This window comes from Leptonychotes weddellii, chromosome 4, assembly GCF_054177405.1.
Source record: "Leptonychotes weddellii isolate Sample4059 chromosome 4, ASM5417740v2, whole genome shotgun sequence".
Classification (NCBI taxonomy): Eukaryota; Metazoa; Chordata; class Mammalia; order Carnivora; family Phocidae; genus Leptonychotes; species Leptonychotes weddellii.
The window spans coordinates 64,981,660-64,997,721 of record NC_138372.1 but is presented as its reverse complement, the minus strand read 5'-3'; the positions used below and the strand labels follow the sequence as shown (position 1 = coordinate 64,997,721).

The following is a 16,062-nucleotide window of genomic DNA, read 5'->3' as shown; positions in this document are numbered from 1 at the left end:
TTGGGCAACTCCACCTATGATGGGCTAGTTATGGAGATTAAATAATGTCAAGCATTTAACACAGTTTTGGGGCACTCTGTATGTGTATTTATTGTTACGGATGGAATACTGTTCAGCAATTTTAAGTTAAGGGCATGGTTAATCTAATAATATTGAAAAACATGTACGATGGAGGATTTGCTGACGGATTTGATATGGTAATGAGAGATGTTTCTTAAAGAGACTTTTAGGGTTTGGGTTTGAACTACTACAAAAGCAGAATTTTTCTCTTTCTTTCTTCTTTCTCTCTTTTTCTCTCTCTCTTTCCTTTCTTTTTTTTTTAACAGCTTTACTGAACGTTGAGAACTGAGCTCCCCTTCCCCCCGTGGTGCGGGCGGTGTGGGCCTCAGAGTCTGGGCATCAGGGCATCCGGGCATCCGGCGGGCAGACCGCGGGTCAGGGGTCAGAGGCCAGAGCACGCGCACGCGCGATGGGGCCCCGGAGCAGCAGCGCGTGTGGGGGTCTGGCTTTCACCTTCCCGCACCGACGTGGGTAGTGAGCTGAGGTCATTGGCGGTTCTGCGTGGCGAGTCGCACTTGGGTCCACGGACAAAGCCACAGGTGGCCAAAGCCAATGCTGAGCTCCCAGCCACCACCCGCTAAACCGTGCGCGGGGGGCCTGGGGCAGGAGGAGCGGACCTACCTACAGCCTCCAAAAGTAGAATTTCTTCTCTCTGAAATGGAGAAGTCGGTAAGAGCAGATGATTTGGGAGTGGGTGAGTATCAGGAATTCAGTTGTAGTGTGACATTTGATGTCGCAGAGACAAAACCAGGTGGAGATGTCGGGAAGGCAACTGGATAAAAAAATCTGTGTCCAGGCTGGAGAGGCTAATCTGGGAGTCACAGTATATGAATGGCATTTAAAGCCATGGGGTTGGACTAAACCACATGGACAGTGAGTGTAGATAGAGGTAATAAAAGGTCTGAGAACTGACTCCTGGGCATTTGCAATGTTTGAGGTCGGAGAAGAGTCTGTTAAGAAGACAGAAGGGGCAGCCAGTGATGTAGGAAGAGAACCGAGAGGCAGTGAAGACCCAGAGTGATCAGCTGTGTAAAATGCTGCAATGGGAGGCTTGAGAATTGACTGCTGAGTTGGCCTTGGAGGTTTTGGTGGCCTTGACAAAGCTGTTTCAGTGCAGTGGTGGGGATGAAGGCCTGACTGCAGGGGCTTCAAGGGACACTGGGAGGAAAGGACTGGAGATAAGTGAGAATTAGCTCATTTTAAATTGTTTTCGTTTCCTAAAAAGGGACCCGCAAGGTGGGGTAGTAGTTGGAGGGGCATGTACAGTAATGGGGGGCTTATTTTAAGACGGGAATTATTACAGCATGTAGTCACTGGTGGGAATGGTCCGGTAGAGAGGAGAGGGAGTAAGTGATGATTCAGGAGAGTTGTGGTGATGATTGCTGGAAGGAATGAGCTCCAGGGTCTAAGTGGAGGATCTGGTCTGTCACAGCAACAGGGACATTCCATTCACAGCCAGAGGAGAGAAAGCAGGGTATACATGCAGGGAGTTGGGAGATGTGCCGACGCGGTGTGTTCAGGGTTTTCCTCCTGTCTTATCGGTGAGTGCTGTGGGCCGTTAGTAGAGGGTAATGATAAGGCAGGAGGACTTGAAGGGTTGAAGGGGAGAAGAGGAAGTGAGAAGTCACGTCCAGGAGAGTGGGACAGTGGGTGGACGAGGGAACTCAGTAGGGTCGCCACACCAAGGCCCACCTAGTGAGGCTAGTGGGCACAGATGTAAGACCATTCAGAAAGTTCATGTGTTTCCCTTCAGCCTGTCTAGCCGCTTGGCTGCAGTCATGGTATAGACAGAGCACGGAATTGTCTGTCAAGTCATGTCTGGGCTCTGTCCCAACCAATTAAAGCAGAATCTCTGGGGCTTGGGCCCAACCCTGGTGTATATCTGAAGTGCTCGCCGTGTGCAACCAGGCTTGCTTGGATTAAAGCAAGAAGGTTAAGGGAAGGTTCACAGAAGAGCCTGAGATCCAGGACATCCTGCTGTGAAAAATTCAGTGTCTGTTTAATTACCTAAGTGTAGACTGGAAATTTAACTGAGAAAAGGAACCCAAGAGGGAAAACTAACCTTGAGTGAGTGCCTACTAGGGTTAGAAATTGTGCTGTGCACCTCACACGTTTAGTCTTGCATACGATAAGAATTAGGTAAGAATCTTGGAGATAAGAATTTTTAACCTCTCCTTTAGAGTAAAGAACCTGAAACTCAGGTGATATGAGTGGCCTTCAGCAACCCTGCTAATAAGTAGTAAAGCCAGGATTTGGCTGTGGACCAATTTGCTCTAAAGTTTTTGCTCAAGATTCCGTGAAAGATAGGAGACTAAAGCGGTGTGTTCAAGGAGGAAGTGGGTTTTGATTTTGGATGTGTGAGAGGGCTTCTCAGCTGGAGGAATACTCAGAAAAAAGGCCTGGAGGCAAGAAAGAACATGATGAATACAGGGATTATTCAGGGAGAAGGACTCCTCCTGTGGCCAGGTGGGTTGAAGTAAGTAAAAGAACAAATGATGCAACCGCAGCAAATAAAGGAGTTGGGGGAGCGTCTGTCCTCAGTGGCCAGATAGCTGGACAGCCTGCCAATGTACTGGGGCCCAAGGAAGCTGCACTGCAGAACTGCTAAGCAAATGTTCCCTGCATTGTTTGTACAATTCATTATTTTTAAAAAATGATAGCTGTTGGGCCCATTGAGATAAAAGGTGGCCTCTGAGTATAATCTCATTATCATCTGTCACCATGGCTGGGGAGCTTTATGTGTCCACAGAATCTCAGAATCTCTCTTTCTCTAGCTTTAATCTCAGGGTCGATATCCCAACACAGCACTGCTCATAATAAATAGCTAGTAGTAAATGATAAAGTAGGCTACTGTGTTTTATTTTATTTGGCTTTCAAGCCAATCAATTTTATAGCTGTCTGTTTGAGTGCTGAAAAAAAATTCTGGAGACAGCAAAGAATCATATGAAAAACTAGAACACGCTGACAAAATGAATCTTAATCTCCCCGGCTTCTCCCATGGAAAGAGGCCCTAGGTGGACTGTTGATTATGCATCTACTAAGGCGGCTGTTCATGGAAATGATCCTTTTGATTGGTTTGCAGAATAACTCTATTTTATGCCCCTTTGGCCGGTGATACAGCTTCTCATATGCACTTGTGTGGTATACTCAGTGATGACATTGGTTTGCTTGCCTTCTGTCAGTGATGTTTTTTTTACTTTGAGAATATAGAAAAGCATAGTTCCTGAAATGATAGCAAAAGAGAGAGAGGGAGAGAGATGAAAAATAGAATAGCATCTGTCCTCAACAGTACAGCTGATTAAAAAGCTGAATCTACTCTCTTTCTGCCCACTATTCTTTTTGGAAATATATGTGGTTCAAATAAGGTGGAAGGTGTCTTCCCTGTCCTGGGGTAGAAAGTCTACACTTTTGAGTTTTTTTACGTTACAGGGGAAAAAAAAGAAATATAAATGATCCAATCAAAAACTATGCCATAAATTCAACAAAAAAGTCAACTTCTAAGTATAAATGCTATGCTTGCCTGTGTTTCAAGTTTCTGACCAAGAAAGTCTATTTGGTTCGAGTCATTCATCAGTGCAGCAGACACTGTTCATTCATTCCCTGAGCAAACTTTATATTATAGAGTATCTCCCATGAGCCAGACAGTGTTCTGGGTATTGAGAAAAATGCCAGGGGAAGTAAGATAGACCCTGAGTTCAAAAACAGCTTACACTAGTGACTAAGGCTCTTCCAGTAGATATTCATGGGACAAGAAAGGGACTAATACTCAGAGGTTGCCCCCACTGTCCAAAATGTATGACCAGAGTTATGACTATTCAGAGTGCCGTTTGGATTGCCTTTGTACAGCTTGCTGGGTTGGTATAAAATTCACTGTTGCTATGGCATCAACAGGAAGCTTCCTGAGAACCAGTGACTGCAAGGGCATTTGCATGTGATGTGTATATTTTATGTAGATTATGTGAATGAGTTATAGGCATACTTTTCAAAAATTATCATTGCTATCCTGAGGTGTATTTCATGATTTTTATTTCCTTTATTATTTTTTAATTATGAAAATCCATTTATATCCTTTATGGAAGTCTATGCAGAAAAGCAAAAGATGTTTTGCCAGAGAGGAAGAGTCAGGGGAAACTGGGAGGGCTACAGCAGGTGTAACCCGAAGGGGCTCACTGTCATCACATAGAGGACATCCCCAGAGTTAAGTGCAGACTCTGGTGCCATGGAGGACGACACAGCTGCTTGGTTTCCAAGGAACACATTCTCTTCATTGTGCCTTCTCGGTCTCTTTTGCTGGTTTCACTTGTCTCCCTGGTGTCTTAATCCTGGTGGGGGCCACCACTGGTCCCGCTCTCTTTTCCTTCTACCTTCACAAACGTAGAAGGAAACAAACAATAGTTTGTTCAAAGTCTTGTGTTCACTCTTGGTGATATGATCAGGTCACACAACGCTGAATACCGTCTATATGCTGCCAACTCCCAAATGTATATCTATACCCAGGACCTCTCTCTGTCTCTTTCAAACTCTAAACTCGTGTAGAAAATTCCCCTTCAATGTCTAGTCGTCATTTCCTCTCACCCAAAACTTGCTCTACTCACAGCCCTCCCCATCTCAGTTGATGGCAATACAGTCCTTCAGGTTGCTCAGGTCAAAAATCTTAGCATCTTCCTTCACCTCTCTTTTCCTCACTCCCCACATCCTATGTATCAACAAATAGTGCTTTTCAGCATAAAAGCAAAATCTGACCATTCTCACCACCTCCAGTATTGTGTTCTGGTATGAGCTACTTTCGTCTCTTGTCTGGATTCCTACATACCCTCTGATTGGTCTCCCTGTTTCTACCCTTCCCTCCTACTATCTAGTCACACTGTAGCCAGAGTGCTCCTTTTAACATAGAAGCCAAATCATGTCATCCCTCTGCTCTTTGCCTTGTGATGGCCTCCTATCTTATTAAAGTGATGCCAGTGACCTTCGTTATCTAGTCCTGTCATCTCTCTCCCTTTTTCCCTTCTACTCTTCCCCTCTCTCACAGCACTCTAGTTACACTGTTGTCTTGTTTGTCCTTGAACGTGTCAGAGATGATCCCACCTCAAGGTCTTCGCACCGTTGCTTCCTCTGCCTGAAGTGCTGTCTCCCATATAACTGCATATGGCTTACTCCCTCACCTCCTTCAACTTTTTACTCCAGTGTTTCCTACTCCATGAGATCCGCCCTGACCATCCTATCTAGATTCCAACCTGACCCACTCCTGGCACTGCCCTGCCCCCTTCCCCTGCTCCATTCTTTCTATAGTACTTTTCACTTTCTATAAGGCTCCCCCCACTAGAACTTAAGCTCCGTGAAACAGGGATCGTTGCCTGTTTTGTTCAGTCATCATCCCAAGCACTTAGAATAGTGCCCAGCAAATAGTAGGTGCTCAATAAATATTTGAATATAAATAAAAATGAATGAATATATAATATGCAGGAAGGAACCTCCCTTTAAGAAATATTTCTATCTATACCAAATTTATGTTCAAATAGTCCCTAAGGAAACATGGAAACACTCTTCTGAAATTCTAGTGTTCTAATCACTAACATTTTTTGTGTGGTTGTTATAAACTGGGCACTGTGGGAAGTCCTCTGTGCGCACCATCTCTTTTAGTCCTCACAACCTAATGAAGTGACTTGGAATGATGTTACCACCATTTTATATACAGGGGTACACCAGCTCAAAAAGACTAGGAGTTTTCCCAAGCTACCAGCTTATACGTAGCAGAGTTTCTTTACCACTCTACAATGCCACCTCCTTTAAGTAAAGACCTACTGTTGAATTAGTTCATTCAGATTCATTTTTTCAATAGTTTGTTCAAAGTCTTTAGAGAATTCCTAACCAATTGTTTGCAACTGGCCATAGAAAGACCTTAGAAGTATGACCGACTAGCCAGGCAGAGCCATAAGAGAGATACAGAAATTCAATTGGATACTGTTTTAATAACTCTAGATATTAATGATTTTAACAGATTGGAAGGCTATGAAAAGAATCCAGGATTCTGTCAAGTACAAATGTCTTTAGAGATAACCATACAATATATTTATATACGTTAAGAGTCAATAAATGCAAAACCTAATCAAGTAAAATGTGTAGTCCAGGTGGAAGGAGGTTAGTGCAGAATGCTGTGAAGAGATAAAGAAATCCAGTAAGACAGAATGTGAACTCAGAGCCGTAAACTATGAGACAAGCTCATCTGAAAGGCACTGCTAGCGGTGCTGTAAATAGAAGTAGAAAGTCCCATCAGTGTTGCTGCCAGAAAGGCACTCAGCTGCCACCTCTTGGTGTTACCATGATTCACTGGAATGACAAGCCCCTTTGTGGGTAGAGTGGGTTGAATGGTGCCCCCCACCCCCGCCACGTCCAAATCCCTGGAATCTGTGTGTGCTCCCTTCTTTGGAAAAAGGATCTTTGCAGATGTAATAAAATTAAAGATCTTGTACTAAGATCATCCCCCAGTGGCCCAGTGACAAATGTCCTTATAAGAGACAGAAGAGGAGGCACACAGAGAAGGTAATGTGAGGATAGAGGCAGAGATTGGAGTGCTTTGGCTTCCATAAGCCAGGGAAGACAAGGAATGCCTGGAGCCGCCCAAGCTGGAAGGGGCAAGGAGGGATTCTCCTCTCAAGCCTCCAGAGGGAGCAGGGCCCTGCTGGCACCTTGATTTCAGACTTCCAGCCTCCAGACTGAGAGAGAATAAACTTCTGTTGTTTAAGCCACCCAGTCTGTGGTCATTTGTCACAGCAGCCCTAGGGAACCAGTACAATGCTTAAGTGTCACTCAACTCCAGGCTGGTTTAGATTTAAGTACGGATGTGTTTAAGGAAGTCAACCTGTTGTATATTAATATTTTGTGTGAGGGAGAAGCATATATTTAGTATTTCATGTGCCTGTAATGTTTGAGACAATTTGGCCTAATATTAAAATGAACAGAATTTAAACTCCAATTTATAATGTATGAATAATTGTTTTAGATTTTTAAGTTATACTTTTACTAAGTTTATATATACAGTATTGCAATATTTAAAAGGTTAGCCCTCCTTGTAAGTTTGGCTTATTACTGTTCTTTGTTATTTGAGTATCCAGGAAGTTATGTTAGTTCAATCAAAACATTGAAGTAGTAAAAAAAATAGAATACATTGATTTATAAATGCAATTTAAAATGCTTGAAGGTATTTGCTTAGAAATAGGATCACATATTATTCAAAGGCCTTTAACATAGTTTAAAAATATATGACAGGCTATATATAATATACAAAGAACAGTAAGATTTGATGCAGAACTTAGAAGCTTCAGGAAAAATTAGGTTTTTTTAATCTGTAACTTTAATAAATTGAATATTAATTTTTTTTCTAAAGATTTTATTTATTTGACAGAGAGAGACACAGTGAGAGAGGGAACACAAGCAGGGGGAGTGGGAGAGGGAGAAGCAGGCTCCCCGCTGAGCAGGGAGCCCGATGCGGGGCTCGATCCCAGGACCCTGGGATCATGACCTGAGCCGAAGGCAGACGCTTAACGACTGAGCCACCCAGGCGCCCCGAATATTAATTTTTAAAAACAACGTTAACCTCTGAATTGTTTTTATTGCTTCAGAACCACTCGAGGGCATCAAAAAGCTCACATTTAATAGAAGCAACATAAAAGAAACTTTCTATGTCCTCCTTCAGGAACAGGGCCAAGGGAGGCAGTCAGCAGGAGTGAATCAGTGTCGGGACAGTGTGAAGGTGATCTGTGCTCTGGTGGGAACAGCAGAAGGCCGTGAACTTCGCTGGTGGGTGCCTTTGTTCTGAGTCAAAGCGTTCCTTGGCACGCGGAGGAACATCAGGTCCAAAGGCCTCTAGTGACTGAACAGATAACGTGAGTTCCATCAAAGCTCAGCTCCGCTCATCCCTGCCTCTCCTCCCCAAGACAGTGCAGTGAGTGTGGCGTTCAGGCAAGCGTTTGATGTTCTTAGTTTAATTTGAGGAACCAACTCTGCCCCCACAGAGAAAACCATAGAATGATCATTTTGAAACGGTAGCTATTTCTGGTTTTAGTACTTAAATTCTCATTCACTGCTGCACGTATCGTTGGTTTCCTTACATGTGGCTGCTGGTCCTAATTTCCATTTGCTTCCACATTGGGCCTTTGGTCAGGTCCAAATGGTAGAGCCCTGGGCAGGTGCCTTCGTGACCTGGAATACAGGGTGTGGTTTTCACGTTACTATTATCAGTAGTCAGAGTCATCACAGTGGATGACTGAAGACCTGTAACATGGCAACTGTAAAGAAACAGAAACGCTTCTATATGAAGAAAATGAAAGGAGACTTTATAATGATCTTAAATGAATAACCAGTTTTAAGAGTCCGTAGTTCTGTCCTCTTCCATCTTATGTTCACTTCCAAGCTCTCAGAGTGCTCTAGGGGCTTGTAGAGGACAGGGGGGGAAGCAGGGTGGTGGGGAGGGGCATGTGGCTGGCATTGCCCTGCAGAGAGGCATTCCCCAGTGCTGGATGCTGGCCTGACTTGGACTGCAGAAGCCTTAGCACCCTTTCTCTGCTCTTGGCTCTACCTGCCAGTTCCAGAAAAATAGGAAACATTCCACTTGCTACCTCCCACTACCGTATTATGAGAACAAGAACACTGGTTTGTACTGGATTGAATCAGCAGGGTGTTTTTTGTTTTGTTTTGTTTTTATCTCCATGGGGATTACTCAGGAGGAAAGCAAAGCACAGTGAACCAAGATTTTTATTATATTTCACTAGAAATTATTCCTGGTCTCTTTAAAGAAGTTCAGTGTCCAGCTCTAGCTGAGAGATGAGGGAGGGCACCCGTGCGCCTTCTCTGCCAAGTCTTCCCCATGCCCCCTGCTGGCTACCCCACGTAAGCTAGTGGTGCTGCCATCTTTCCTCCAGTTACCCTCGTTGGCACTTGCTGTAAAAGTCTTAGTCTCGGACTTCAAGGAGCTTTGAGTATAGTGAAGAGAGAGGACGATAAACAGACAGTCATAATGCAGGGTTGCAAACACTACCGCAAGTGGCAGGGCTGCTGCGTGATCATAACGCAAACTGTGTCCCGCACAGCCCTAGGCGGGGGCAGGGTGCCCGCCACGCAGCAGTCCGGCCACACGTGGTGGCTGTGGTTGCTCTGGAGGCAGAAAGCAGCGGCAGCTCCTCTGGGCTGACGGCAAAGAGCAGAAGGCAGACGGACTCTCCTGCGGTTCCTGTCTTCCCTTCTCCTGTATTCCCGTCCTTCGTAACCCCTTCCGCCCAGAGTGTGGCCAGACCTGTGGCTTCCCTTTAACTCACAGTAAGTCAGCAAAGGTGAGAGGATGGCCTTTCTAGATTGTTACGGAAGACACTAGTGCCCCCTCTTGCCAGGAGTGCCTCTCCTTCGCTGGCTTTGAAGAAGCTGGCTGCGTGTCACGAGCTTCCCGGTGGAAGGGGCAGCTGGCAAGCAGTCATGGGCAGCCAGTGGCTGGCGGGCGGTGAGAAACTGAGGCCCTCAGTCTGACAGCCCACGGGAGCGGAAGGCGGTCGGCCACTACAGGAGTTTGCGAGTCTTCCGATGGGAAGCCCGCCCTAGCCGATGGCTCGACTGCAGCCTGGTGAGTGACCTCGAAGCGGAGGAGCTAGCTACGACACGCCTGGACCCTGACTCCACGGCTGAGAGAAGAGAAATGTGTGTTGTTTTAAGCTGCTGGTTGGGTGGTGATACGGTCATGCAGCAAGAGACAGCATCTCAGGACACATACACACTCCGTTCCCATGGCACTTGGGAAAATCCTCAGACCGGTGGATCGTAAATGGCTGTCTTCCCTCTTGAAGCCACAGACCGTGTCTTATTCCCCACTTTCCCCATCAATAAAATAGGGTAACAATAATACCTACTACTTAGGGCTGCAAGTTAGATAATTTAAGCAATGTTCTTAACACTGTGCCTGCCTTAGTAAGTGCTCACTAAATCCTACATCTAAATCTCCAAGACTTAGTACAGCACCTGGTGCTTGCTTTATAAATGTTTAGTGCATAAGTGGTTAGATGCAAGAACTGAGGGAGAAGGCCAGTATATCAGTGCTTTATGGCAATAGGCAAAGTACCAGAAGCTTGGCCGTCATCCCTCAGGGTCAGCCGGAAGGAACCGAAGAGGTATTAGACAGTGGAGTCAGGGTGACTAAGCACGCCGGGGCAGGAGCAGGCCCAGGTAAGGTAGCATCTGTTGGGAGCCGCTCTGTGGTTCTGCCTACTCTGGACACCAGCTTCTTGACTGGAATAGATATGTGGCTTTCAAGCAGGAGTTCTTTTATTCAAGTTTTGTGAATCCACACTTTGTATTGAGAGCTATAAACAGGTTACTTACCCATATACAGGCACACCTCATTTTATTGTACTTCGCTTTATTACACTTCACAGATACTGTAGGGTTTTTTTTGTTGTTGTTTACAAATTGAATGAAGGTTTGTGACAACCCTGTGTTGAGCAAGTCTACCAGCACTATTTTTCCAACAGCATTTGCTCACCTCGTGAGCACTTAGTGTCACATTTTGGTGCTTCTCACAATATTTCAAACATTTTCATCATTACTTTCTTTGTTATGATGGTCTGTGATCAGTGATGATGACTCTCTGAAAGCTCAGATTATGGTTAGTATTTTTTTAGCAATAAAGTATTTTTTAATTAAGACATGCACATTGTTCTTTTAGACATAATGCTATTGCACACTTAATAGACTATAGTAGAGTGTAAACATAACTTTTGTATGCACTGGAAAACCAAAAAATCTATTTGACTTGCTTTATTGCAATATTTGCTTTATTTGCTGGGGTCTGGAACCAAACCTGCAATATCTCTGAGGTGTACCTATACAAGAAATATAGGAGAATCAGCAGATTCCGCTGCGACTTTTTAAATTCCTCCTTTCTGTGGATCTGATAATAATCTTTAATACTCCCCTTGCTACTTCTTTCATTCATTATGCATTCATGTATTCCACCCACAAACATTTATTGAGGACAACTCTGTGCCAGTCTTTGGGGTAAGCACCAGGAATACAACAGTGAGCCGAACAACTGCTCACAGTCCTGGGGCTCACGAATGTCACATCTGGTTGGAATCTCTTCTGTATGTCTTGCGAACCACCCCTCCACTCTCCGCCCTTGCTATTTGTGTTGTGCTGGAATGTTCTACTCTTGTTTTGGGGTCCTTAGTATTCTTTGCAGTCTTTACCCTTTACGTATGCACTTGACTAGGCAAGTGATTTTACAGCTAATAGCCTCTTTAATCTGGATGTTCTTTGTGATCTCTTTTCTGATGTTTTCTCTGAGGAACTGGGGAGATAAGAAGGCCCTTTGATGGTTAAAAAATCCTTTATTGCTTGGAACATGAGCTTAAAGTGGGTCATGCATTGCAAAACACCCCACACTTACAGATATTATGGAAGGAAGATGGTGGGATACCCTACCTAACTGAGGCGAACAGCTCTAGTTGTAGGATGGGGTGAAGTAATCACCAATAGGAGCATGGAGAGCAGTAAGGAGAAAGCCCAGCCACAAGAAATATGACGCATCCTCAGGTGATCACAGAGGACCAGCACCTGACACCTCAGTTTCGCTATTGCTGATTTTTAGAAAACGCTTTGGATCCACCAAATGGAATTATAAACGGGCAGACTTGTGTTAAAGTTTGTTGTCTGCTTTTAAAAAACCAAACAATAAAATGAGCAGACAACCTAAGGACCTATTGCACAACCTAAGAAATAGTATGTTATAAATATTATCAAAGCTCCCTGTGAGTAGGGTTGCCAGATTTAGTCAAAAACAAGCAACGACAATAAAATATACCCTATTCACTTTAAATTTCAGATAAACAATAAATAATTTTTAGTACGAGTACGTCCCATTCAATATCTGGGATATAGTTATACTAAAAACATTATTCATTATTTAAATTCAAAGTTACCTGACCCCCCCATTTTTTTAAAAGATTATTTATTTATTTATTTGACAGAGAGAGACACAGCGAGAGAGGGAACACAAGCAGGGGGAGTGGGAGAGAGAGAAGCAGGCTTCCCGCCGAGCAGGGAGCCTGATGCGGGGCTCGATCCCAGGACCCTGGGATCATGACCTGAGCCGAGGGCAGTCGCTTAACCAACTGAGCCACCCAGGCGCCCCACCCGCATTTTTATCTGGCAACACTGTCTTGCCAAGCACCGCCCTGTGGTGCCTCCCCTACAGAAAACCATTGCTTTTAAATTTGGTTTTATCATCCCTTTGCTATAGTTTATAGTTTATCATATATATATATATATAATACCTGCATATATATATATATATATATATATATGCATCCCTAAACAAAATACTGCTTTGCTTGCTTTCCAAGTCTATTAAAATATCATATTTCATGTATTCATTTCCTCTCAACATTCTGTTTCTGAAATTCAGTCATATAGTTGATTCATTGGTACTGTTACAACCGTTTTCTGAATATACCACCATTGACCGGTCTATTCTGTTGAGTTGTGTCCAGTTTTTTGTTAATAGAAGCAGTGCCACCTCAGACATAGCGCCCTGTGCTCATAGGCGTACTCCTGGGAGTCATAGGAGATGTGCTGTCTCAGCTATACTAGACGTGCCAGAAGTGTTTCCCAAAGTCGTCGTATCACCCAGTGCAGGCGTTTAGGAGACCTCATTCTGCTGCTTAAAATGGTCAGACTTTATATTTGTGCCAATTGGTAGGTGTATAAATGTCTCTCATTGTGATTTCATTTTGTTTTTCCTGATTACTAATGAAATTAAGGTACATTTTGTACATTGATTGGCCATTCACGTTTCCTCTTCTGTGAAAAGCTTTTCATTCCTATTGCTCATTTTCTGTTGGGTTCTTTTTGTTTTTCTTACTGATTTTTAGGTGTTCTTCATGGATTCTATATACTAATTTTTAGTTAATTATATGCATGACAAATATGCCCTCTCAATTTTTGCTTGTCTTTTTACTCTCTTAACAGTGTCTTTTGATAAAAAGAAATTTATAATTTGAATTTCTCTAATTTATCAATCTTTTCCTTTATGGTTTGAATTTTCTGGGTCTTGTTTAGAAAATACTTCCTTACCAAAAGTCAAAAATATTTTTCGATATTGACACATAAGATTTTTAAGGTTCTTCTTTTCACATTTAAATCTTCATTTCACCTGGACTTTATTTTACATATGATGTGAGGGAGGAATCCAATATCATTTTTATCCAATATGGATAAACTCTTGTTCCCACACTATTGAACAGTTCATTTCCTGCTGTCCCTGCTCCGCTACGTCTGCCGACTGCTCTAGAGTACCAGTAGATCAGTCATGATGTAGTTATGGATCTGTTTCTGGGCTCACCACTCTTTCCTTTGGTCTACTTGTCTGTCCCAGTTCCAACATCACATTGTCTTATTTAAATAGATTTATCAATCTTACTATTTGGCAGGACCACCCCATCTTACACACACACACATACCTTGTTCTTATTCCTCAAGAGTATCTGAATGTCTTGACTGTTTGTGGGCCTTTGCTCTTCTGTGTAAATTTTGGAATCAGTTAATAAGGCCTATGATAAACTGTTGAGATACTGATGTTAATTGCATTGAATTTGGGGAGAGCTGACATATTTATATTGAGTTTCTCTACCTATGAACATGGTATATCTGTGTGTTAGTTTTGGTCTTCTTTAATGTTATTCAGTAAAGTTTTTCTCCATAAAGGTCTTGCCTTTATTTTATTATAGTTTTGTTTCTATTGTAATGGTATCTTTTTTTTTTTTTTAAAGATTTATTTATTTGACAGTGAGAGATACAGCGAGAGAGGGAACACAAGCAGGGGGAGTGGGAGAGGGAGAAGCAGGCTTCCCGCTGAGCAGGGAGCCCGATGCGGGGCTCGATCCCAGGACCCCGGGATCATGACCTGAGCCAAAGGCAGACGCTTAACGACTGAGCCACCCAGGCGCCCCATTGTAATAAGGTATCTTTAAAAAATTCTATTACTATGATTTTTATGGCTGCCATATGGAAATGCCATTGGTTTTGTATACTTAGCCACTTTGCTAAATTACCTCCTCAATTCTACTAATTTGACTATAGATTCTTTTGATTATTCTCTATGGGCATCGTATCTATCTGCTAATATTATTTTATTCCTTCTTTTCCAATTTTTATACCTTTTATTTCTTTTTTACATTTTGCTCATGCAACTAGAATAACGTTGTATACAACAATGACATTGGACATCCTCAACTTCTTCCTGATTTTAAAGGGAAGGCTTGTAAGTTTTACTAGGAAGAATGATATTTGCCATAAGTGTTTGTTTTTGGCTTTTATCTTGTTAAAAATTACCTTCTTAATTATAATCTTCAGAATTTCTATTACAAATTAGGTTGCTTTTAGGTTGCTTTTACTCAAAAGCTTTTTCTGCATCTACTGAGATTATCAAATGGTTTTCCTCACCTGGTCTGTTAATATAATGAATTAAATGAATTATTTTGATAATGTTAACCCAACATTGCATTCCCAGGATAAATCCAATTTAGTATGATGGGTTGTTTTTTTCATACTCTGCTGCTGGATTGGTAATTGTTTAGAATAGTTTGGTTTTTTTGTTTGTTTTGTTTTGCATTTTTGCTTATGAATAAAATTAACCTGTAATTTTCCTTTCTACTTCTGTTTTGATTTTAGGATCAGTGTTAGCCTAATCTCTTAAGATGAATTGGAGGAATTTAAGATTGCTACAAGAGGATGCTCGATTAAGTTTCAACTGTGAAGTACAATGATTCAAGATATAAACTTCCAAAGTGAGATGATAGGCCAAGATAGTTTTTTCAAAAGACATATCTAGGAACTAGTTCCTTGACATTAACAACTCCTCATCCCTTCAAGCATGTAAATGGCTTGGTAGAGGGAGTGTGATGGGAATTTTGCAAGTAGATTTCTTTGGCAAACATGACTGCTCTGAATTGAGACAGAGAAGAGGGATTCAGTAGTTCCCCTTAGTCCCCTGCAACAGGCAGGTCTAGTGGACTTGTGTCTGGCTCTCATCTGAAACACAAAAGGCAACAGCAGGGCTGGCTAGCTGCTTTGGTGATGGAGTGAGAAAGGTGCTCCTTGGCTTGAGTCAGTCTGCATTCCCCAAATTTGCCTGGGCAAAGAATCCATGAGTGTTTCTTTGGCTCAAATACAGCCAGATGCATACAAAGGAGCTGGCATGGGGTCATCTTATATTGTCTCAAGTAGAGTTGGGTCATTTGGAGAGGTAAACACGTTTCTTTACAGGAGAAGCTGGATGCTGCTTATTTGGCCATTAAATGGAGGTTAATAAGCAACTCCCAGAATACAGTGTATTCATAGATCAAAGGAAATCAGCAGTGATGGGGTAAGAAAATAGGTTTGCCAAAGTTCACATGAAAGCCATCCATGAGAAAGAATCAGCTTCAAATATCCAGCAGGTCCAGAGAGAGCAAAGCATTCTAATAACAGTACCAGTTAAGTAAGGGCTTTCTGTTCCCTTCCTTTTCTATCTCCCCAAGCTGGAGAGGATCAGAAAAGCAGTGAGTGAATGGGAGTGTGTAATTTGTTAAAAGTCCACCCTTTTTGGGCGCCTGGGTGGCTCAGTTGGTTAAGCGACTGCCTTCGGCTCAGGTCATGATCCTGGAGTCCCGGGATCGAGTCCCGCATTGGGGGGGGGGGTCCCTGCTCAGCGGGGAGCCTGCTTCTCCCTCTGACCCTCCCTCCTCTCATGTGCTCTCTCATTCTCTCTCTCTCAAATAAATAAATAAAATCTTAAAAAAAAAAAAGTCCACCCTTTTTTTCCTCTGCTCTGGGATGCTAGGGTCACCCTCCTGCAAACTGTGTGTCTGCTTTACCAGCTGTTGGACTCTGGCAGTCAAGGAGCTGGATGGGGACTGGAAGGCCAGAGAAGTGGAAGGGGTATGCTCCTCCCTGCTTCCTTCCTGTCTGGTCCCTGTGAGTGTC

The 16,062-nt window shown here is 43.1% G+C and overlaps 1 non-coding gene across 1 annotated transcript; it reads right to left on the bottom strand.

The window, feature by feature from the left end:
- Positions 1-490: 490 nt before the first annotated feature.
- Positions 491-614, bottom strand: LOC115942209 (small nucleolar RNA ACA64). Its single transcript, XR_004076824.1, has one exon. It is a non-coding gene; the product is annotated as a small nucleolar RNA ACA64 (small nucleolar RNA).
- Between the last annotated feature and the right edge of the window lie 15,448 nt (positions 615-16,062).